General features: G+C 38.4%; 2 non-coding genes across 2 annotated transcripts; both read left to right on the top strand.

Moving 5' to 3' along the window:
* The first annotated feature begins 15,010 nt into the window (after positions 1-15,010).
* On the top strand, positions 15,011-15,114 carry LOC148561774 (small nucleolar RNA R71). The gene has a single exon (XR_015887434.1). It is a non-coding gene; the product is annotated as a small nucleolar RNA R71 (small nucleolar RNA).
* Positions 15,115-22,003: 6,889 nt separating this feature from the next.
* LOC148561773 (small nucleolar RNA R71) lies at positions 22,004-22,107 on the top strand. Its single transcript, XR_015886379.1, has one exon. It is a non-coding gene; the product is annotated as a small nucleolar RNA R71 (small nucleolar RNA).
* Positions 22,108-23,033: the final 926 nt, after the last annotated feature.

Genomic DNA, 23,033 nt, shown 5'->3' with positions numbered 1-23,033 from the left:
AAGAGTGTGCTTAAGAACCCTGGACACCTCTAATTGGGGACTTTAGCAAAGCTGAGTCACAATTTGAAAAAGGTTCACCCAGTTATGTGTCTGTGGCATTTATGAATCCGGTGGTAATACTGGAAAACAAAGTGCTTAGGGCCATGGCCAAGACTCATAAAGTAGTTGTGTTCAAGAATCAACATACTGAACTAGGAGAATCAATAACACTATCCAAATTCTGAGTTCCTATAGATGCCAATCATTCTGAACTTCAAAGGATAGAGTGAGATGCCAAAACTGTTTAGAGGCAAAAAGCTACTAGTCCCGCTCATCTAATTGGTACTAAGTTTCGTTGATATTTTGAAATTTATAGTATATTCTCTTCTTTTTATCCTATTTTTTTCATTTTCTTGGGGACAAACAACAATTTAAGTTTGGTGTTGTGATGAGCGGATAATTTATACGCTTTTTGGCATTGTTTTTATGTAGTTTTTAGTATAATTTAGTTAATTTTTACTATGTTTTTATTAGTTTTTATGCAAAATTCACATTTCTGTACTTTACTATGAGTTTGTGTGTTTTTCTGTGATTTCAGGTATTTTCTGGCTGAAATTGAGGGACCTGAGCAAAAATCTAATTCAGTGGCTGAAAAAGGACTACAGATGCTGTTGGATTCTGACCTCCCTACACTCGAAATGGATTTTCTGGAGTTACAGACACCTAATTGCCGCGCTCTCAATTGCGTTGGAAAGTAGACATCCAGGGCTTTCCAGAAATATATAATAGTCCATACTTTGCCCGAGTTTTGACAACGCAAACTGGCATTCAAACGTTAAGTTCCTACCCTATTCTGAAGTTAAATGCCAGAAATAGGTTACAACCTGGCGTTTAACTCCAAGAGAAGCCTCTACACATGTAAAGCTCAATGCTCAGCCCAAGCACACACCAAGTGGGCCCCGAAAATGGATTTCTGCACTATCTGCACTTAGTTACTTATTTTCTATAACCCTAGCTACTAGTTTAGTATAAAAACTACTTTTAGTGATTGATTTATCATTTTTGGAACATTTAGTCCTTAGACATTGAAGGCTGGCCTCACGGCCATGCTTAGACTATTTTCACTTATGTATTTTCGACGGTGGAGTTTTTAAACCCCATAGATTAAGGTGTGGAGCTCTGCTGTTCCTCATCAATTAATGCAAAGTACTATTGTTTTTCTATTCAATTCAAGCTTATTCTTATTCCAAGATATTCACTCGCACTTCAACCTGATGAATGTGATGATCCGTGACACTCATCATCATTCTCACCTATGAACGCGTGCCTGACAACCACTTCCGTTCTCTGGCCTTAGGTGTCATTAATGGTTATGGAAAAACAAAAAGCATAGCTTTTTCCACACCAAACTTAGAAGGTTAGCTCATCCTCGAGCAAAATAAGATAGAAGGGAGTAGAAGAAGAATGATGCAATTAATTTTTAAAACTTATTATTGTATGCAAGAGAAATTAAAAAGAGTTGAAAAGAATTTAAAAAGATATGTAAGTTTTGAAAATGTTTTGGAAGGAATTGAAAAGAATTGAGAAAGAATTAAAAAGAATTGGAAAGATTATTAATTTTTTGGAAATAGAAATTGAAAGATGAATGTTTAAAATATGTTTGATGCAAAAAATTATGAATTAAAACATGAAAAATTGAAAAAAAATTGAATTGGAAACGAAATTACCTCCCTTGTGTCATCCTGGCATTAAATGCCCAGAATGCTATTGAACGAACATGTTTTCGCTAGTAAAGAATTTTATAAAAATAATCGCATTGTAAGTATAGTTTCTAAACCAACAGAAAATCCTTTCGTACAAAAGTTTGATTGTCACAAGTAACAAAACCCAATAAAATTTATAACCGAAGTATTTAAACATCGGGTCGTCTTCTCAAGGAATTGCAGGGAAGTATGATTTATTATTGGTTATGGAAAAAGGTATTGTTTGGGTTTTTGAAATAGAGAACAAGAATTTAAATGGCAAGAAAAATACATTAATGATTAGAAAAACTCTTGGCAATGTAAGAGAACTGGAAATCCTATCCTAGTTATCCTTATCAGGTGTGATGAGAATTGTTTATTGCTCCCACTTAGTTAACCCTTACTAAATAAAGGAAAGTCAAGTGGACTAATCAATTTGATTTCTCAAGTCCTAGTCAACTCCTGTGGAAAGACTAGCTTTAGAGGGATCCAAATCAATCAGCAGTTCCAATTCTTAATCAACCGCTGAGTTTGACAACTCAAGTGTCACCAATTACTCAACCATAGCCAAAAGGGGAAAAATCCAAATTATTTATATCATAAATAGAAGAAAGCAATTATAAATCTGAAATACCTCGAATTGTATTAAATCAAATTAAACATAGGAATCCATAAACCAATTTGGGAAAATAAACAAACTAAAGTAATAGAATGAATAAAAGTAGAAGAGAATATAAATTAAAGAAACATTGAACCTGAATTGAAGAAATAACAATAAAGTAAAAGAAATCCTAATCCTAAAACCTAAGAGAGAGGAGAGAACCTCTCTCTCTAAAAACTACATCTAAAACCTAATAATTGTCAATAATGAATGTTGTCTGAATTATCTCTGTTGATCCCCCATTCTTCAGCTTCTATTCTGTGTTTCTGGACTTGGATTTGGGCCGAAAAAGGGTCCAGAAATCGCTGGGGGTGACTTCTGCAATTTTTTGCACGTGGCGTTCGTCACGCGTGCGCGTGGGTCACGCGTTCGTGTAATTTGTAGTTTTTCCTTATCACGCGTACGCATCGTTTGCGTTTTGCGCTAGGCACGTGTCCGCGTCGTCCATGCGTGCACGTCGCTGCCATTTTCTTCAAAACTCCATTTTGTGCGTTCCTTCCATTTTTGCATGTTTCCTTTCTGTCCTCTAAGCCATTCCTGCCCTATGAAGCCTAAAATTATTTAACACATAGGTCACGGCATCGAATGGTAATAAAGGATAATTAAAATTAATATTTTTAAGGCATAGGAAACATGTTTTCACATATATCACATAATAAGGAAGGAGTTATAAAACCATGCAATTCATATGAATAAGTGGGTGAAAAATTGATAAAATTACTTGAGCACAAGATGAATCATAAAATAGGGGTTTATCAGCTATCCATTCTGGCGTTTAACGCCCACTTGTCTGCCTCTTTGGGCGTTTAACGCTCAGCCAGATACCCTGGCTGGCGTTAAACGCTCGGATTCCTTCTTTACTGGGCGTTTTTCTGAATGCCCAGAATACTGCCATTTCTAGCGTTAAACGCCCAGAATGCTGCCCATTCTGGCATTTTAATGCCCAGAATACTGCCTGCATGGGTGTTAAATGCCCATTTTGCTATCCTTACTGGCGTTTAAACGCTAGTAAGCCTATCCTCCAGGGTGTGCTATTTTTTATGCTATTTTTTATTTTGCTTTAATTCTGCAGCTGTTTTTATGATTCCACATGATCATCAACCTAAGGAAAACATAAAATCACAATAAAAAACAAATGTCTATAAAAATAAATATAATTAAATAACATTGGGTTGCCTCCCAATTAGCACTTCTTTAATGTCAATAACTTGATAGTGAGCTCTTAGAGAGCTTCACGGAGACTTAGAGCTTAATGGTGGCCTCCCAACACCAAACTTAGAAGTTGAGTGTGGGGGCTCTGTTTGACTCTGTATTGAGAGAAGCTTTTCATGCTTCCTCTCCATGGTTACAGAAGAAGATCCTCGAGCCTTAAACACAAGGTAGTCCTCATTCAATTGAAGGAGTAACTCTCCTCTGTCCACATCAATCACAGCTCTTGCTGTGGCTAGGAAGGGTCTTCCAAGGATAATGGATTCATCCTCTTCCTTCCCAGTGTCTAGGATTATAAAATCAGCAAGGAAGTACAGGCTTTCAACCTTCACTAAGACATCCTCTAGAAGTCCATAAGCCTGTTTCCTTGATTTGTCTGCCATCTCTAGTGAGATTCTTGCAGGTTGTACCTCAAAGATCCATAGTTTCTCCATTACAGAGAGTGGCATGAGGTTTATACCTGACCCCAGGTCACACAGAGCCTTCTCAAAGGTCATGGTGCCTATGGTACAAGGTATTAAGAACTTTTCAGGATCCGGTTTCTTCTAAGGTAATTTCAGTTGAACCAATGCATTCAGTTCATTGATGAGCAATGGAGGTTCATCCTCTCAAGTCTCATTACCAAATAACTTGGCATTCAGCTTCATGATTGCTCCTAGATATTGAGCAACTTGCTCTTCAATAATATCTTCATCCTTTTCAGAGGAAGAATATTCATCAGAGCTCATGAATGGCAACAGTAAGTTCAGTGGAATCTCTATGGTCTCTTATGAGCCTCAGATTCCTTTGGTTCCTCATTAGGGAACTCCTTAGTGGTCAGTGGACGTCCATTGAGGTCTTCCTCACAGGAAATCACTGCCTCTTCCTCCTTTATAGGTTCGGCCACTTTGGGTATATTGATGGCCTTGCACTCTCTCTTTGGATTCTCTTCTGTATTTTTTGGGAGAGTACTAGGAGGAGTCTCAGTAACTCTTTTACTCAACTGACCCATTTGTGCCTCCAGATTTCTAATGTAGGACCTTGTTTCGGTCATGAAACTGTGAGTGGTCTTAGTTAGATCAGAGACTATGGTTGCTAAGTCAGAGAGGCTCTGCCTAGAATTCTTTGTCTGTTGCTGAGATGATGATGGAAAATGCTTTCTATTGCCAAACCTATTTCTCCCACCATTGTTATTATTAAAGCCAAAAACTTAGTGCAGTAAAGTCACCAAGAATCTTCCTTGCATCTCCACCATTGTTATTGGGTTCGGCTGCCATGTCTACTCCTTTTTCGAAAATTTTTGTAAGATCCTCTCCAGAGTGTTGTGCTTTAGCTTCTCTTTGCTTCATCTTCAAAGTCCTTTCAGGTTCAGGATCAGCTTCAACAAGGATGTCTTTATCCCTGTTCCTACTCATATGAAAAAGAGGAGAACAGAAAAGAAGAGTAATCCTCTATGTCACAGTATAGAGATTCCTTTATGTGAGTAGAAGAATAGAAGAATAGAAGAATGAGGTAGAGAGAGAATAAGAAGAATTCGAACACAGAGAGAGGAAGATGGTTCGAATTATGAGTAGAAGAGAAGTGTTAGTAAATAAATAAATAGAAAGAGATGAGAGAGGGAGTATTCGAATATTAATTTAAAAGAAAAGAAAAATATTTTTTTATTTTAATTATTGGTTAGTATTCGAATTTATTAAAAGAAACAGAAGAAAATTAAAATTTAAAATAATTAGTTAATTAAAAAGATTTTTGAAAAAGTTATTAGTTGTTTTCAAAAATTAGAGACAGAGAAAAGTAGTTAGGTGATTTTGAAAAAGATAAGAAATAGTAAATTTTTAAAATTAAAACAAACAAGTTATGTAGTTAATTGAAAAAGATTTGAAAATAAACTATGAAAAGATAAGAAGTTAGAAAAAGATTTTGAAATTAAAATTTAAAAAGATATGATTGAAATTTATTTTAAAAAAGATTTGAAAATAAACTTTGAAAAGATAAGAAGTGAGAAAAAGATTTTGAAATTAAGTTCTGAAAAAGATATGATTGAAATTTATTTTGAAAAAGATTGACATGGAAATTAAGAAGATTTGATTTTTGAAATTAAAGTTGATGACTTGACTAACAAGAAATTAAAAGATATGATTCTAGAATTTAAAGATTGAACCTTTCTTATTAGGCAAGTAACAACTTGAAATTTTTGAATCAAAACATTAAATGCTAGCAATGATTTCGAAAATTATGAAATAAAAATTAAGAAAAAGATTTTGAAAATTAATTTTGGAGAATTTTTGTAAAACATGAAAGAAAAATGAAAAAAATTTGATTTTGAAAAAGATTTGAAAAGAACTAAATTTTAAAAATTTTTGACCAAATCAAACCAAAATTTTGAAATTTATTAGTAACATAAGGGAAAGATATTATTTTTTATTTTTTTATTTAATGAAGAGGGAGAAAAACAACAAAATGACACAAGACATAAAAATTTAAGATCAAAATAAATAATGCATGCAAGAACACTTTGAATGTCAAGATGAATACCAAGAACACTTTGAAGATCATGGTGAACATCAAGAATATATTTTTGAAAATTTTTAAGAAAAGAAAGACATGCAAAATACCAAACTTAAAAATTTTTAATGTTTAGACACTATGAATTCGAAAATGCATATGAAAAACTATATAAAAAAAAAACAGGAAAATCACAAGATTAAACAAAGAAAATCATCAAAAACAACTTACAGATTATAAAGAACATAATGCATGAATTTTCAAAAATTTCAAGAAAAATAAAAAACATGCAATTGACACCAAACTTAAAATTTGACAAAAAACCAACAAGTGCACTGGGTCGTCCAAGTAATACCTTACGTGAGTAAGGGTCGATCCCACGAAGATTGTTGGCTTGAAGCAAGCTATGGTCATCTTGTAAATTTCAGTCAGGCGGATTCAATTGGTTATGAGGTTTCGATAATTAAAAGCTAAATAAAACATAAAATAAAATAAGATACTTATGTGATTCATTGGTGGGAATTTCAGATAAGCGTTTGGAGATGCTTTGTTGCTTCTGAACCTCTACTTTCCTATTGTCTTCTTTCAATTATGCGTGCTCCCTTCCATGGCATGCTGTATGATCCTCTCGGATGAAAAATACCAGGTACGATCTCTGCACGGCTAATTAACTATCGGATTTCTCGTCTTGGATGAAAAATACCAAGTACAGCTACCGCACGGCTAATCATCTGTCGGTTCTCACTAGCGTTGGAATAGGACCCTTATCCTTTTGCACACTGTCATTGCACCCAACATTCGCAAATTTGAAGCTCGTCACAGTCATCCCTTCCCATATTCTACTCGGAATACCACAGATAAGGTTTAGACTTTCCAGATCTCAGGAATGGCTGCCAATGGTTCTAGCCTATACCACGAAGGTTCTGATCTTAGATTCTGATGCTCTGTTGTCAGGAGAGACAATGCGAATTGCGGATCAAAGACCCAAGAGAATATACTCCAGATGTCGTCCAATGACTACATTGAACATCATGTAGACCACTTGTAGTTGTCAGGCACGCGGATCTTGGCTAAGCGAGTAACAAAGATAGTGGGTGATTGTCACGGGTCACCCCTTCATTTTGACTTAACTGAATTAAGTACAAGAGTATATCTTGGAGAAGAAGTAGGCGTGAATTGAAAGAAAAACAATAGTACTTGCATTAATTCATGAAGAACAGCAGAGCTCCGCACCTTAATCTATGAGGTGTAGAAACTCCACCGTAGAAAATACATAAGAGAAAAAGGTCTAGGTATGGCCAAATGGCCAGCCTCCAAATGTGATAAATGGCATAAGCTAGATGCGAATACAATAGTAAAAAGTGCTATTTATACTAAACTAGTTACTAGGGATTATAGAAAATAAGCAACTTAGTGCAGATAGTGCAAAAATCCACTCCTAGGGCCCACTTGGTGTGTGCTTGGGCTAAGCATTGAAGCTTTCATGTGCATAGGCCATTCTTGTAGTTAACCGCCAGCTTGGGTGCCAGTTTGGGCGTTTAACTCCAGTTTTGGTGCCAGTTCTGGCGATTTACGCCAGAAAGTTTTTGGCTGGCTTTTAGCGCCAGTTTGGGCCCTCAAATCTCAGGCAAAGTATAGACTATTATATAATGATAGAAAGCCCAAGATGTCTAATTTCCAATGCAATTGAGAGCGCACCAATTGGGCTTCTGTAGCTCGAGAAAATCCACTTCGAGTGCAGGAGGGTTAGAATCCAACAGCATCTGCAGTCCTTTTTCAGCCTCTTAATCAAATTTTTACTCAGGTCCCTCAATTTCAGCCAGAAAATACATGAAATCACAGAAAACAAACAAACTCATAGTAAAGTCTAGAAATGTGATTTTTGAATAAAAACTAATAAAAATATAATAAAAAGTAACTAAAACATACTAAAAACTATATAAAAATGATGCCAAAAAGGGTATGAATTATCCACTCATCACCAACTCCAGAGTTATTTGTTTGTTCATTTGCTACACTGAGGCAGTCAGATAGATGGTGCTACGACCACTGAGAGCGTTATCCTGGGATACTTACCTATAATGCTATTCTGTAAGTCAAAGGACTCTTACAGAGGTGTCGAGAAAACACATAACTAGCATATGCTCCTGTAAGTCAAAGGACTCTTAGAATGCGTGTGTTGGGCAGATATAAGTTAACTAGCTCCGCCCTGCAAGTCAAAGGACTCTTGCAGTAGTTTGCCCCGCAAATCAAAGGACTCTTGCGATGGGTATTGATAATGAGTTTTGTCGTGTCGGTCTAGAATTTCTCTTATAGAAACAAGAACTTTGTTGTAAGCATAGCTCCAAACCAACAAACAATTCTCACATAAAAAATATTGGTTGTCACAAGTACAAACCCTAATGAAAATTAACCGAAGTATTTAGACTCCGGGTCGTCTCACAAGGAATTGCAATGAAATGAATGATTATTGGCTATAAAGGTGCAATGGGTTTTGATTGATAGAAGGGGCAATAAAATAAATGACAAGAAAAGTAAAGAGAGCAATTAAAGAAAGCAATTAATAAAGAGAGACATTCATGGCAAGGGTTGAGAATATAGGCTTTCTAACCTAGTCATTAATCATAACAATAATTAACAAGAATTTATCTTATTTCGTCATCTCCAACCTTGGAAGAAGGTGTAAGTTATCTTCCATGCGAGAAAGTCAAACAAGACTAGTTAATCTCAAGTCAAAAATCCTAATCAACTCACTAATTGAATTAGCAAGAGATTAGAGTCATTGAAAATGATATTAACTAACAACTCTAGATCACCAACATAGGTTGGGTTTCATGACTCAAGATTGCACAATTACTCTTCCCAAGCCAAGACTGCTCAAATTCTACTCTAAAGCCCAGCCAAGCATTTTGTCAAACACTTGGTGGGTAATAAAGGAAAGCCTGGTAAAAATGCAAGAATAATAAATCTACCAACTACCAATTGCAAGAAAAGTAAATCCACAACTCAAATTAACAATTAAAAGAACATCAAACATTAAATTGCATTAAAGAGATCTAAATCCAACATGAGCATCCATGAACATAAAAGAAGCATAAAAGTAAAATTAACATCACAAACTAAGAGAATGAAAGTGTAGAAGCAAGAAATCATAAAGGAAACAAGATGAAAAGATGAGATTGAACCTAGATCTAGGAGAGATTAACCTAACCTAATTCAAGAGAGAAGAGGGAGCTTCTCTCTCTAGAAACTAACCTACATGATGCTATACTACCAAACAATTGCTCCCTCCTTGCCCAAGCTTGAATTTTGCATGAAATAGCATCAGAAATGAGTTGGATTGGGCCCAAAGTGCTTCAGAAATCGCCCCCAGCAATTTCATCTTTAGTGGGCCATGTGTAGCACCGACGCGCACGCGTACAGTGTGCATGCGTGTCCCTAGACGTCAGGCAACTATAGCGACTTTCATATTATTTTGAAGCCCTGGATGTTAGCTTTCCAACGCAACTAGAACCGACTTATTTGGATCTCTGTAGCTCAAGTTATGATCAATTGAGTGTGAGGAGGTCAGGCTTGACAGCTTTGCAGTTTCTTCATTTCTTCATGAGTTCTCCCACTTTGCATGCTTTTCTCCTCACTTCTTCCATCTAATACTTGCCTTATGAACCTGAAGTGACTCAAAAAACATATCAAGGCATCGAATGGAATTAAAGTGAATTAAATTTAGCTATTTTAAGGCCTAAAAAGCATGTTTTCAAATTTAAGCACAAATCAAGGGAGAATTGCAAAACCGTGCTATTTTATTGAATAAATATGGGAAAAGTTGATAAAATCCCCCAAATTAAGCACAAGATAAACCACAAAATTGGGGTTTATTAGGTATTGCCAACGGGGAAGCCTTACCTGGTCAGAGGACTCTGGGTAACGTCGGGTCCGAGTATGTAACCGACAAATGAACTCATTACTTGCACTAGGGCTAGACAAGCATCATACATGGTTGTGCATTTTCTCTGTTATGATTGTTGTATGAATGTATGCTTCCTTTGTTTGTATTTCATCCTCTGTGTCTGTGTTTATTTTCTTGTATTCATCTATTTGTGTTCTGCTTTTTATTTTCTCTATTTTTCCTATTTATCTGTATCTTCTGTTCACTGCTTCTCTATATTTTGCTATTTGTCTGCTAAACAACACAGAATTAATGAACTTAACTAATAACCCTGGCCCTGCTAAGAACTCCCCAGTTCTTACCCCTTCTCTCCCACTTCCTCCTTCAGATGGAAGCAAGAATACCCTTCCGTAGTTCGTTGATGATCATTCCGCAAAGAGGATTCCGCTCTAGGTTGTCTTCTGAGTCCAGAGTGAACTCCGTTATTTGTTTATATGTATATACCGTGGGACCAGCCGACATCTATGCCCCATTTATCTATGAACTTTAACCTAAGTCCTCCGTACGATGTTGGTGTTATACAACCACTCAATAAACTACCAGCGATATACTCTAAGATGATGTATGATCGTGCAGAGGAGTAGTAGAAGATGTTCCACCTTTTAATGACGTTCTACCTTACTTGAAGTTTTGAAGACCTAGAATGTACTTTCCCTCGCTTTAGTAGTTTAGAGGAATGGTATGCAAAATCGTGATTGTTCATTCCTTGGTAACGGCGCCAAAAACTTGGTACTTTGCATCATAGGCCAACGTTAGTGACAATGTTGAGTGTCACTAATGTTGGCTTCTCTTCCCCCCTTAACGTTAGAGGCCACGTTAACTAGGTTAACGTGGCTTCTAACGTGGCCACTTATGAGTAATTTCCAACGTTAGTGACAATGTTAAGTGTTACTAACGTTGGCTCAACTTCTCTTCTCCACGTTAGAGTTCACGTTAACTTAGTTAACGTGACTCTCTAATGTGGGCATTGATGGCTTTTTGAGAGTGTTATTGGCAATCACTTTTCTCATTAACCTTGCAAGTTACCTCCCCTTTTCTTGCTTCCCTTTGCTCCTGAAATCAAGCAATAAAGTGCATCAAAGCTCTAGTCCAAGTCATGAGTAATGCAACATAATAATTGTCACTAAACTTATGCAAAATCCTCATGAAATTATGTAAACTGCACAATGTATGCTTGAATCAAGGCATAGGTGAATATCTACCCAAAACTAGCTTATTTCCTAAGGAAATGCATGAAACTAACCTAAAAACAGTAAAGAAAAGGTCAGTGAAACTGGCCAAGATGCCCTGGCATCACAACACCAAACTTAAAGCTTACTTGTCCCTAAGCAAGTAATGGAACAAGAGAATGATGAATGAAATGTCCAGAGGAATGAGTCATTCTTGTGGAAGTCATGTTACTGATTTTATGGTGGTTTCATGCATAGCAACTTAGGTTCATTCCATTACTAGCTTTCAGACCATTATCATATCCTAAAACACCCACTTTGTTTATATCCCATGAGACTTTTATTCATTGATCCTTTTATTGTTATTTCAAGGGTTGTTTGTGTTATTTAGGCTAAGTGTTCTGTAAGGGGGCAACTCTTTAAGATAAGCTTTCAGCCAACACTCCCGAACCAGTTGGTTCAAGGTGCTAGGTGTTGAGACACCCCTAAGGACTTACTCCCTCAAGCCTATCCCCCATACATACACACCACAGGCATATAGTTTGTTTATTTTCTTTTCTTGAGACCTTGGTGTCCAGCACCTCTTTGGGTTACTAAATGCTCTGTAGTGAAGGTTACTCTTGATAGTGGACTTTCAGCTGATAATCCCGAGTTAGTTAACCCAAGTTACCAGATGATAAGGCACCCCTAAGAGCTTATTCATCCAAGTAGATCCCTCACACAGGAGCACCACAGACACTTGCCTCAATATTAAAACCATTGATGCCTACCTTATTGCTTACTCTTTTTCTTTTGTTTTTCACTTCCATTGTTCTTTCCCTTTTCTCTTCTTAGGATCTTGTTATTAACTTAGTCTCATGAGTGTATCCAAAGCAAAGTATTCAGGCCATATAATTGTCATCCCAGCCTTGTGGTTGAACCAACTTAGCTAACTTATGACTACCCCAAAGATTCATGAATGCACTTCCACAATATGAACTCTACTTCTGGTCTTTTAAAAACACTCGTTCTCTTTTTATTTGATTTAAAGGGACAAGCATACAAGTAAGTTAAGTGATGGTGCAGTAACATAAAGACTAGTGCACATAGACCTATTCAATACCACAAACTTAAAAGACATGATTGAAAAAGGTTTAACATAACATGGAAGCAAGTTCTATTTCATACAAGATCTTCCTTATTTTAAGACATAGAGAAAGATGGAACAAAGAAGGAACTCCACCACCTTTTACTATTGTGGATGTCCATGCTCTTTTCATGCTTCTTTTCCTGTCCTATAAAAATTTAAAATAAGGCAATTAATATCATAAAAAAAATTGAAACTCTACGGCTAGAATAAAATGAAAGAAAGGATTTGATTGTTCATTTATGAATTCCAACTAACTAACTAACTATTGGTGGGTCCTTATATGCATTTTGGTGGCACCATGGGGTGACACCAAACTTAGTTTGAAGCAATGTGATGAAAAGTTTTTGTTCAAAGCTCCCAAGACTAGCATGCATCTTGGCTTGCTTTGAACACCAAACTTGTTCTTCACTATATACTGCATGATAAAGATTTTACCAAATGTTTGTCAAGTTTGGGTTGAAATTCATAAACATTGATTTATTCATTATTTTTTAAAAACATATAAAACATGGGTTGCCTCCTATGAAGCGCTTCTTTAGCGTCACTAGCTTGACGTTTTTCCTTCATCAGGGTGGTTGGTAGTGCTTAAAGTCCTCCCCTCTTGCTGTGGACTTGTATCCATTGGTTGGATCAATGATCTCCACATGTTCCAGGGAAAGAACTCTGTTGATAGTGAAGACCTTAGGTAACTGAGATGGTACAGTAGGGAGATTAGGGGGAATATCTAGGAAGTAAGCTGAGACAACTCTATCCCCTGGAGAGAAATCTTCCGTAGGGATCTTCTTGTTCCTCCATCTCCTTGGTACCTTCTTCTTTGTTTCTTTTGAGGTTGCCTTCCCCTTGGTGATCTCTTTTCTCCAAGGAGTTGTGATGCTGTCTTCGCCTGCCTCTAGAGGTTTGGGTTCCTCCAACTTTTCTTTGAGCTGTGGCATTTGCTGTTTTCCTTGTTTATCAATTGAGGGGGTTTCAGAATGAACTGGCTGTGCTTCGGTGCTTGTCTCCTCCTTCAGTGTCTCCTTATCATTTGTGCTTAGTTCCTTGTCCTCTTGATCTGTTTCTTGTGAGAGTTTGAAGATATTGAAGCTGAGTCTTTCATCATGGATTCTCAATATTAGCTCCCCTTTCTCAACATCAATAAGTGCTCTGGCTGTAGCTAGGAATGGTCTTCCCAATATGATTGGGTGAGTGTGACTCTCTTCCATGTCCAGAATGACAAAGTTTATTGGGAGAAAGTACTTCCCAACCTTTAGCAACACATTTTCCACCACTCCTACTGCTTGCTTTTGAGTTTTGTCAGCCAGTCTGATGATTACATCTGTGGGAATTATCTCATTAATCTGCAGCCTCTTCACCAGGGATAAAGGCAGTAAGTTGATGCTGGCCCCCAAATCACATAGTGCTCTATCGAACATAGTTTCACCTATGGCACAAGGGATGTGAAAACTCCCTGGGTCTCTTCTTTTTGTAGGCAGCTCAGGTTGAATAAGGGCACTACATTCCTTGTTCATCACTATAGTCTGGCCTCCTTTGAGTGAGCTTTTCCTGGGAAGAAGTTCCTTTATATACTTGATGAATGCAGGCATTTGTTGAATTGCCTTAATGAATGGTATGTTTACATGCAGAGATGCAAACAAGTCTAGGAACCTTGAGTATATTCTCTTTCCCACAGCACCATTGAGCAGTTGAGGGATTGGTGCATAGAGCTTCAGCAGCTCTTGTTGTGAGATTTCTGGTTCTTTGTGATCTCTATCCTCCTCCTTTGTTGAGTTGTCTTCAGGTTGTTTGTACATTGTGCCTTGCTTGTCTTCAATCTCTTGATCACTTGTAGTGACCATTTTGCAATCTTCCCATCTTACTTTCTTTGCTTCTTCCTTAGGGTTTTTCTCCGTGTCACTTGGGAAGCTATCAGTAGGTTTGGGAATCTTCTCAGTTAAATATCCCACCTGGAATTCCAGCTTCCTAATGGTCTCTCCCTGGTTCTTAATATTGGCTCCCACCTCCTCTTTGAACACCTTATTTTCTTGAATCTCTTGGCTTATTCCTTCAAGTAAGGCTTCAATCTTAGAGAGCTTGTCATCAATTGATGAGTGGTTCAGAGCAGATGTGCTGTTTTGGTTTTGATAAGTGTGTGGAGAAGTATTGTTGTGGGGGTGTTGAGATGTCCTCTGGGTGAATTGCTGGTGAGCTGCATTGTTGTTGGAGTTGTAACATCTCTGGTCTTGCTTTTGATCTTGCTCACTTCCCCACCCAAAGTTTGGGTGGTTTCTCCATCCAGGGTTGTAAGTTTTGGAGTATGGATCATAGTTTTTCCTTGGTGAATTCCCAATGTAGTTGGCTTGCTCCTGACTCCCTTCTGCTTCTTCATTCACCCCTTCTTGGATTGTTGATGAAGATGAGATTGCTGCTACTTGATTCCTCTCCATCTTCTTGGTGAGGTCAGCCAGCTGCTGGGTAATGAGCTTGTTTTGGGCCAACAGAGCATCTATATTGTTTAGCTCCATCACTCCTCTTGTGTTCCCTCTTTCGGAAGTATAGAAGTAGTCGTTTTTTGCTACTGTTTCAATAACATCTATGGCTTCCTCAATGGTCTTCTTCTTGTTCAAGGATCCTCCAGATGAATGGTCCACGGCCTTCTTTGACTCATAAGAGAGACCTTCATAGAAAATGTGCAGCTGGACCCATTCATTGAACATGTCAGGTGGACACCTCCTTGTCAAGTCCTTGAACCTTTTCCATGCTTCATATAGAGTCTCACCATCTTGTTGCCTGAAAGTTTGAACCTCAGCTCTCAGCCTATTGATTCGTTGAGGAGGGTAAAATCTTGCTAAGAATTTGTTCACCACATCCTCCCAAGTCGTCAAGCTCTCCCTTGGGAAGGATTCCAGCCACTTGGCTGCGTTGTCCCTGAGTGAGAAAGGAAATAAGAGCAGTCTATAGGTGTCAGGATGAACACCATTAGATTTCACTACGTCACATATTCTCAGGAAGGTGGTCAAATGTTGATTTGGGTCTTCTTGAACACCTCCTCCAAACGAACAGTTGTTCTGGACAAGGGTGATGAGCTGTGGTTTAAGTTCAAAGTTGTTGGCATGGATTGTTGGCTTTTGGATGCTACTTCCACAATTGCCTGGGTTTGGATTAATGTAAGAGCCCAAAACTCTTCTATCCTCCCCAGCATGATTTGCTCCACCTCCTTTGCCATGGTTGTGAGTCTCTTCTTCATGATGATTTTCCATGTTTTCTTCCATGTTTGGTTCAAAGTATTCCTCAAAGTGTTCCTCCTCTTCTTCAGCACCAACTACTCGTTTTTCTTTTGCCTCCCTCCTTAGTCTAAGGAAGGTTCTCTCAGGTTCAAAATCAAAGGAAGTTGAAGCCCCGCTTCTTCTCCCTGTGATACAACCAACAAGTACAAGCAAAGAAAATAAGTACAGACAGTATTTGTGTCAGAATTACTGGTAGTTGTGGGTGATGCAATATATCAAACAGTTAGTGGGTTAGCAAACAGAATTGAAAATAACAAAGAAAAACAAAAGAGTAGAGGGGGAAGGGAAGAAGTTTAACTGAAACAAAAAGTAAATTACTCAAACAGAAAAATGTAATTCACAAAATAAAAATGCTCAATCTAGTGATCTTCCAATTTAATCATTGTTGATGCACAATCAATCCCCGGCAACGGCGCCATAAACTTGATGCATGGAAAACTTGTCTCTCAACAAATCTCCCTTCGGCAAGTGTACCGAAGTTATCGTCATGTAAAAACTCACAATAGAGTGAGGTCGAATCCCACAGGGATTGATTGATCAAGCAACTTTAATTAGAAGAATGTTCTAGTTGAGCGAATCCAGAATTTGGGTTGAGAGTTGCAGAAAATAAAATGGCGGGAATGTTAATAACAGAAAAGTAAATGCTAGAATTAAAGAACTGGAAGTAAATGACTGAAAATAAAATGCAGAATTGTAAATGGGAATGGGGGATTTGCTCATAAAAGTAAATAGCAGAAATTAAAGAGAATGGGTAAGATCAGAGATGGGGAGTTCATTGGGCTTAGGAGATGTTGCAATTTTCCGGATCAAGTTCATTTTCATCTCTTCCTCAATCAATGCACTCATTGATCTCCTTGGCAATCTTAAGTGATTGAATTACAATTTCTTGCAATTCAATCTCTCAAATCTTGATCAATAGCCAATTCCTTGGTCAATTGCTCATGAGAAGAGATGAAGTATGGTCACTGATTATACCACATGCATTTCCCAAATCAAGTGTTGAGAGGGTTATAGTCACATACCCATCCAAACCCAATTTGGTCCAGCATGAGAAAGCATTTCTAGCTTGATCTCTTCATTCCTCTTTCAAGGTTCAAAAGAGATCCAAGTTTGAATAGCTTCTCTTCCAAGATAACTACTCAATTGGATGAAGATCGAAAGCTTTCAAGTAAAATCAAGAGGAAAGATAGAAGAAGAATAATGAAAATTAGTATTGATCCATCAAATTACAACAGAGCTCCCTAACCCAATGAAAGGGGTTTAGTTGTTCATAGCTCTTGAAAATGAAAACAAACATGGAGAATACATCATAAAACTAGAAATTGCAAAGAAAGTAAATACAGAGAGTAGTTCTCTTTTTCCCAGCCTTCCCGAACTCCTTCTCAATTCAAAGCTACTCCTATATATACTACTCTTCTCAGCTTCTAGTGTGATTCTTCAAGTCTTGGGCCTTTGGATCTTGAGTTTGAAGCAGTTCCTTTCTTTATTTGGGCTTGGCTTTACTTGCAGAGAGAAAGTGCGAAGTGGGCGGAGACTTTAGTTCAGGACGTTAGGGGTGTTAATATTTAGTGAGAATAATAGTTCGAGAACGTTAGTGACACTTAACATTGTCACTAACGTTCCAATGCACCCCTTTGCCTCACGTTAAAACCTACGTTAACTAGGTTAACGTGGCTTTTAACGTTGCCTTGTGAACCTTCGAGAACGTTAGTGACACTCAACATTATCACTAATGTTCCAGTGTGCCCCTTCTTGCTTCACGTTAAAGCCCACGTTAACTAGGTTAACGTGGCTTCTAACGTGGCCCTTGCCATCCTTCGAGAACGTTAGTGACATTCAACATTGTCACTAACGTTCCAATGTGCCCCTAGGTCTCACGTTAGAGTCCATGTTAACTAGGTTAACGTGGCTTCTACCGTGGCCATCTTTAGCCATCCCAACGTTAGTGACAATGTTGAGTGTCACTAACGATGGTTCATCCTTCATTCCTCATCGTTAGCTTCCACGTTAACCAAGTTAATGTGGAAGTTAACGTGACACTTGGGGGTTCTGTGGTTGCTTCAACGTTAGTGACAATGTTGAGTGTCACTAATGTTGTCGACAACTCTTCATCCCTTACGTTAGTTCCCACGTTAACCAAGTTAACGTGGGAGTTAACGTGGTACTTTGCATCATAGGCCAACGTTAGTGACAATATTGAGTGTCACTAACGTTGGCTTCTCTTCCCCCCTTAACGTTAGAGGCCACGTTAATCTACTTAACGTGGCTTCTAACGTGGCCACTTATGAGTAATTGCCAACGTTAGTGACAATGTTAAGTGTTACTAACGTTGGCTCAACTTCTCTTCTCCACGTTAGAGTTCACGTTAACTTAGTTAACGTGACTCTCTAACGTGGGCATTGATGGCTTTTTGAGAGTGTTATTGGCAATCACTTTTCTCATTAACCTTGCAAGTTACCTCCCCTTTTCTTGCTTCCTTTTGCTCCTGAAATCAAGCAATAAAGTGCATCAAAGCTCTAGTCCAAGTCATGAGTAATGCAACATAATAATTATCACTAAACTTATGCAAAATCCTCATGAAATTATGTAAAATGCACAATGTATGCTTGAATCAAAGCATAGGTGAATATCTACCCAAAACTAGCTTATTTCCTAAAGAAATGCATGAAACTAACCTAAAAACAGTAAAGAAAAGGTCAGTGAAACTGGCCAAGATCCCCTGGCATCACAACACCAAACTTAAAGCTTGCTTGTCCCTAAGCAAGTACTAGAACAAGAGAATGATGAATGAAATGTCCAGAGGAATGAGTCATTCTTGTGGAAGTCATGTTACTGATTTTATGGTTGTTTCATGCATAGCAACTTAGGTTCATTCCATTACTAGCTTTCAGACCTTTATCATGTCCTAAAACACCCACTTTGTTTATATCCCATGAGACTTTTATTCATTGATCCTTTTATTGTTATTTCAAGGGTTGTTTGTGTTATTTAGGCTAAGTGCTCTGTAAGGGGGCAACTCTTTAAGATAAGCTTTCAGCTAACACTCCCGAACCAGTTAGTTCAAGGTGCTAGGTGTTGAGACACCCCTAAGGACTTACTCCCTCAAGCCTATCCCCCATACATACACACCACAGGCATATAGTTTGTTTATTTTCTTTTCTTGAGACCTTGGTGTCCAGCACCTCTTTGGGTTACTAAATGCTCTGTAGTGAAGGTTACTCTTGATAGTGGACTTTCAGCTGATAATCCCGAGTTAGTTAACCCAAGTTACCAGGTGATAAGGCACCCCTAAGAGCTTATTCATCCAAGTAGATCCCTCACACAGGAGCACCACAGACACTTGCCTCAAGATTAAAACCATTGATGCCTAGCCTTATTGTTTACTCTTTTTCTTTTGTTTTTCACTTCCATTGTTCTTTCCCTTTTCTCTTCTTAGGATCTTGTTATTAACTTAGTCTCATGAGTGTATCCAAAGCAAAGTATTCAGGCCATATAATTGTCATCCCAGCCTTGTGGTTGAACTAACTTAGCTAACTTATGACTACCCCAAAGATTCATGAATGCACTTCCACAATATGAACTCTACTTCTGGTCTTTTAAAAACACTCATTCTCTTTTTATTTGATTTAAAGGGACAAGCATACAAGTAAGTTAAGTGATGGTGCAGTAACATAAAGACTAGTGCACATAGACCTATTCAATACCACAAACTTAAAAGACATGATTGAAAAAGGTTTAACATAACATGGAAGCAAGTTCTATTTCATACAAGATCTTCCTTATTTTAAGACATAGAGAAAGATGGAACAAAGAAGGAACTCCACCACCTTTTACTATTGTGGATGTCCATGCTCTTTTCATGCTTCTTTTCCTCTCCTATAAAGATTTAAAATAAGGCAATTAATATCATAAAAAAAATTGAAACTCTATGGCTAGAATAAAATGAAAGAAAGGATTTGATTGTTCATTTATGAATTCCAACTAACTAACTAACTATTGGTGGGTCCTTATATGCATTTTGGTGGCACCATGGGGTGACACCAAACTTAGTTTGAAGTAATGTGATGAAAAGTTTTTGTTCAAAGCTACCAAGACTAGCATGCATCTTGGCTTGCTTTGAACACCAAACTTGTTCTTCACTATATACTGCATGATAAAGATTTCACCAAATGTTTGTCAAGTTTGGGTTGAAATTCATAAACATTGATTTATTCATTATTTTTTAAAAACATATAAAACATGGGTTGCCTCCCATGAAGCGCTTCTTTAGCGTCACTAGCTTGACGTTTTTCCTTCATCAGGGTGGTTGGTAGTGCTTAAAGTCCTCCCCTCTTGCTGTGGACTTGTATCCATTGGTTGGATCAATGATCTCCACATGTTCCAGGGAAAGAACTCTGTTGATAGTGAAGACCTTAGGTAACTGAGATGGTACAGTAGGGAGATTAGGGGGAATATCTAGGAAGTAAGCTGAGACAACTCTATCCCCTGGAGAGAAATCTTCCGTAGGGATCTTCTTGTTCCTCCATCTCCTTGGTACCTTGTTCTTTGTTTCTTTTGAGGTTGCCTTCCCCTTGGTGATCTCTTTTCTCCAAGGAGTTGTGATGCTGTCTTCGCCTGCCTCTAGAGGTTTGGGTTCCTCCAACTTTTCTTTGAGCTGTGGCATTTGCTGTTTTCCTTGTTTATCAATTGAGGGGGTTTCAGAATGAACTGGCTGTGCTTCGGTGCTTGTCTCCTCCTTCAGTGTCTCCTTATCATTTGTGCTTAGTTCCTTGTCCTCTTGATCTGTTTCTTGTGAGAGTTTGAAGATATTGAAGCTGAGTCTTTCATCATGGATTCTCAATATTAGCTCCCCTTTCTCTACATCGATAAGTGCTCTGGCTGTAGCTAGGAATGGTCTTCCCAATATGATTGGGTGAGTGTGACTCTCTTCCATGTCCAGAATGACAAAGTCTATTGGGAGAAAGTACTTCCCAACCTTTAGCAACACATTTTCCACCACTCCTACTGCTTGCTTTTGAGTTTTGTCAGCCAGTCTGATGATTACATCTGTGGGCATTATCTCATTAATCTGCAGCCTCTTCACCAGGGATAAAGGCAGTAAGTTGATGCTGGCCCCCAAATCACATAGTGCTCTATCGAACATAGTTTCACCTATGGCACAAGGGATGTGAAAACTCCCTGGGTCCCTTCTTTTCGTAGGCAGCTCAGGTTGAATAAGGGCACTACATTCCTTGTTCATCACTATAGTCTGGCCTCTTTTGAGTGAGCTTTTCCTGGGAAGAAGTTCCTTCATATACTTGATGAATGCATGCATTTGTTGAATTGCCTTAATGAATGGTATGTTTACATGCAGAGATGCAAACAAGTCTAGGAACCTTGAGTATATTCTCTTTCCCACAGCACCATTGAGCAGTTGAGGGAATGGTGCATAGAGCTTCAGCAGCTCTTGTTGTGAGATTTCTGGTTCTTTGTGATCTCTATTCTCCTCCTTTGTTGAGTTGTCTTCAGGTTATTTGTACATTGTGCCTTGCTTGTCTTCAATCTCTTGATCTCTTGTAGTGACCATTTTGCAATCTTCCCATCTTACTTTCTTTGCTTCTCCCTTGGGGTTTTTCTCCGTGTCACTTGGGAAGCTATCAGTAGGTTTGGGAATCTTCTCAGCTAAATATCCCACCTGGAATTCCAGTTTCCTAATGGTCTCTCCCTGGTTCTTAATATTGGCTCGCACCTCCTCTTTGAACACCTTATTTTATTAAATCTCTTGGCTTATTCCTTCAAGTAAGGCTTCAATCTTAGAGAGCTTGTCATTAATTGATGAGTGGTTCGAAGCAGATGTGCTGTTTTGGTTTTGATAAGTGTGTGGAGAAGTGTTGTTGTGGGGGTGTTGAGATGTCCTCTGGTGAATTGCTGGTGAGCTGCATTGTTGTTGGAGTTGTAACGTCTCTGGTCTTGGTTTTGATCTTGCTCACTTTCCCACCCAAAGTTTGGGTGGTTTCTCCATCCAGGGTAGTAAGTTTTGGAGTATGGATCATAGTTTTTCCTTGGTGAATTTCCAATGTAGTTGGCTTGCTCCTGACTCCCTTCTGCTTCTTCATTCAGCCCTTCTTGGATTGTTGATGAAGATGAGATTGCTGCTACTTGGTTCCTCTCCATCTTCTTGGTGAGGTCAGCCAGCTGTTGGGTAATGAGCTTGTTTTGGGGCAACAGAGCATCTACATTGTTTAGCTCCATCACTCCTCTTGTGTTCCCTCTTTCGGAAGCATAGAAGTAGTCGTTTTCTGCTACTGTTTCAATAACATCTATGGCTTCCTCAATGGTCTTCTTCTTGTTCAAGGATCCTCCAGATGAATGGTCCACGGCCTTCTTTGACTCATAAGAGAGACCTTCATAGAAAATGTGCAGCTGGACCCATTCATTGAACATGTCAGGTGGACACCTCCTTGTCAAGTCCTTGAACCTCTCCCATGCTTCATACAGAGTCTCACCATCTTGTTGCCTGAAAGTTTGAACCTCAGCTCTCAGCCTATCGATTCGTTGAGGAGGGTAGAATCTTGCTAAGAATTTGTTCACCACATCCTCCCAAGTTGTCAAGCTCTCCCTTGGGAAGGATTCCAGCCACTTGGCTGCCTTGTCCCTGAGTGAGAAAGGAAATAAGAGCAGTCTATAGGCGTCAGGATGAACACCATTAGATTTCACTACGTCACATATTCTCAGGAAGGTGGTCAAATGTTGATTGGGGTCTTCTTGAACACCTCCTCCAAACGAACAGTTGTTCTGGACAAGGGTGATGAGCTGTGGTTTAAGTTCAAAGTTGTTGGCATGGATTGTTGACTTTTGGATGCTACTTCCACAATTGCCTGGGTTTGGATTAATGTAAGAGCCCAAAACTCTTCTATCCTCCCCAGCATGATTTGCTCCACCTCCTTTGCCATGGTTGTGAGTCTCTTCTTCATGATGATTTTCCATGTTTTCTTCCATGTTTGGTTCAAAGTATTCCTCAAAGTGTTCCTCCTCTTCTTTAGCACCAACTACTCGTTTTTCTTTTGCCTCCCTCCTTAGTCTAAGGAAGGTTCTCTCAGGTTCAGAATCAAAGGAAGTTGAAGCCCCGCTTCTTCTCCCTGTCATACAACCAACAAGTACAAGTAAAGAAAATAAGTACAGATAGTATTTGTGTCAGAATTACTGGTAGTTGTGGGTGATGCAATATATCAAATAGTTAGTGGGTTAGCAAACAGAATTGAAAATAACAAAGAAAAACAAAAGAGTAGAGGGGGAAGGGAAGAAGTTTAACTGAAACAAAATGTAAATTACTCAAACAGAAAAATATAATTCACAAAATAAAAATGCTCAATCTAGTGATCTTCCAATTTAATCATTGTTGATGCACAATCAATCCCCGGCAACGGCGCCATAAACTTGATGCACGGAAAACTTGTCTCTCAACAAATCTC

This window comes from Arachis ipaensis, chromosome B6, assembly GCF_059453495.1.
Source record: "Arachis ipaensis isolate K30076 ecotype BB chromosome B6, ASM5945349v1, whole genome shotgun sequence".
Lineage (NCBI taxonomy): Eukaryota > Viridiplantae > Streptophyta > Magnoliopsida > Fabales > Fabaceae > Arachis > Arachis ipaensis.
Note: the sequence above shows the minus strand (reverse complement) of the source record. Positions and strands in the feature narration are given on the sequence as shown.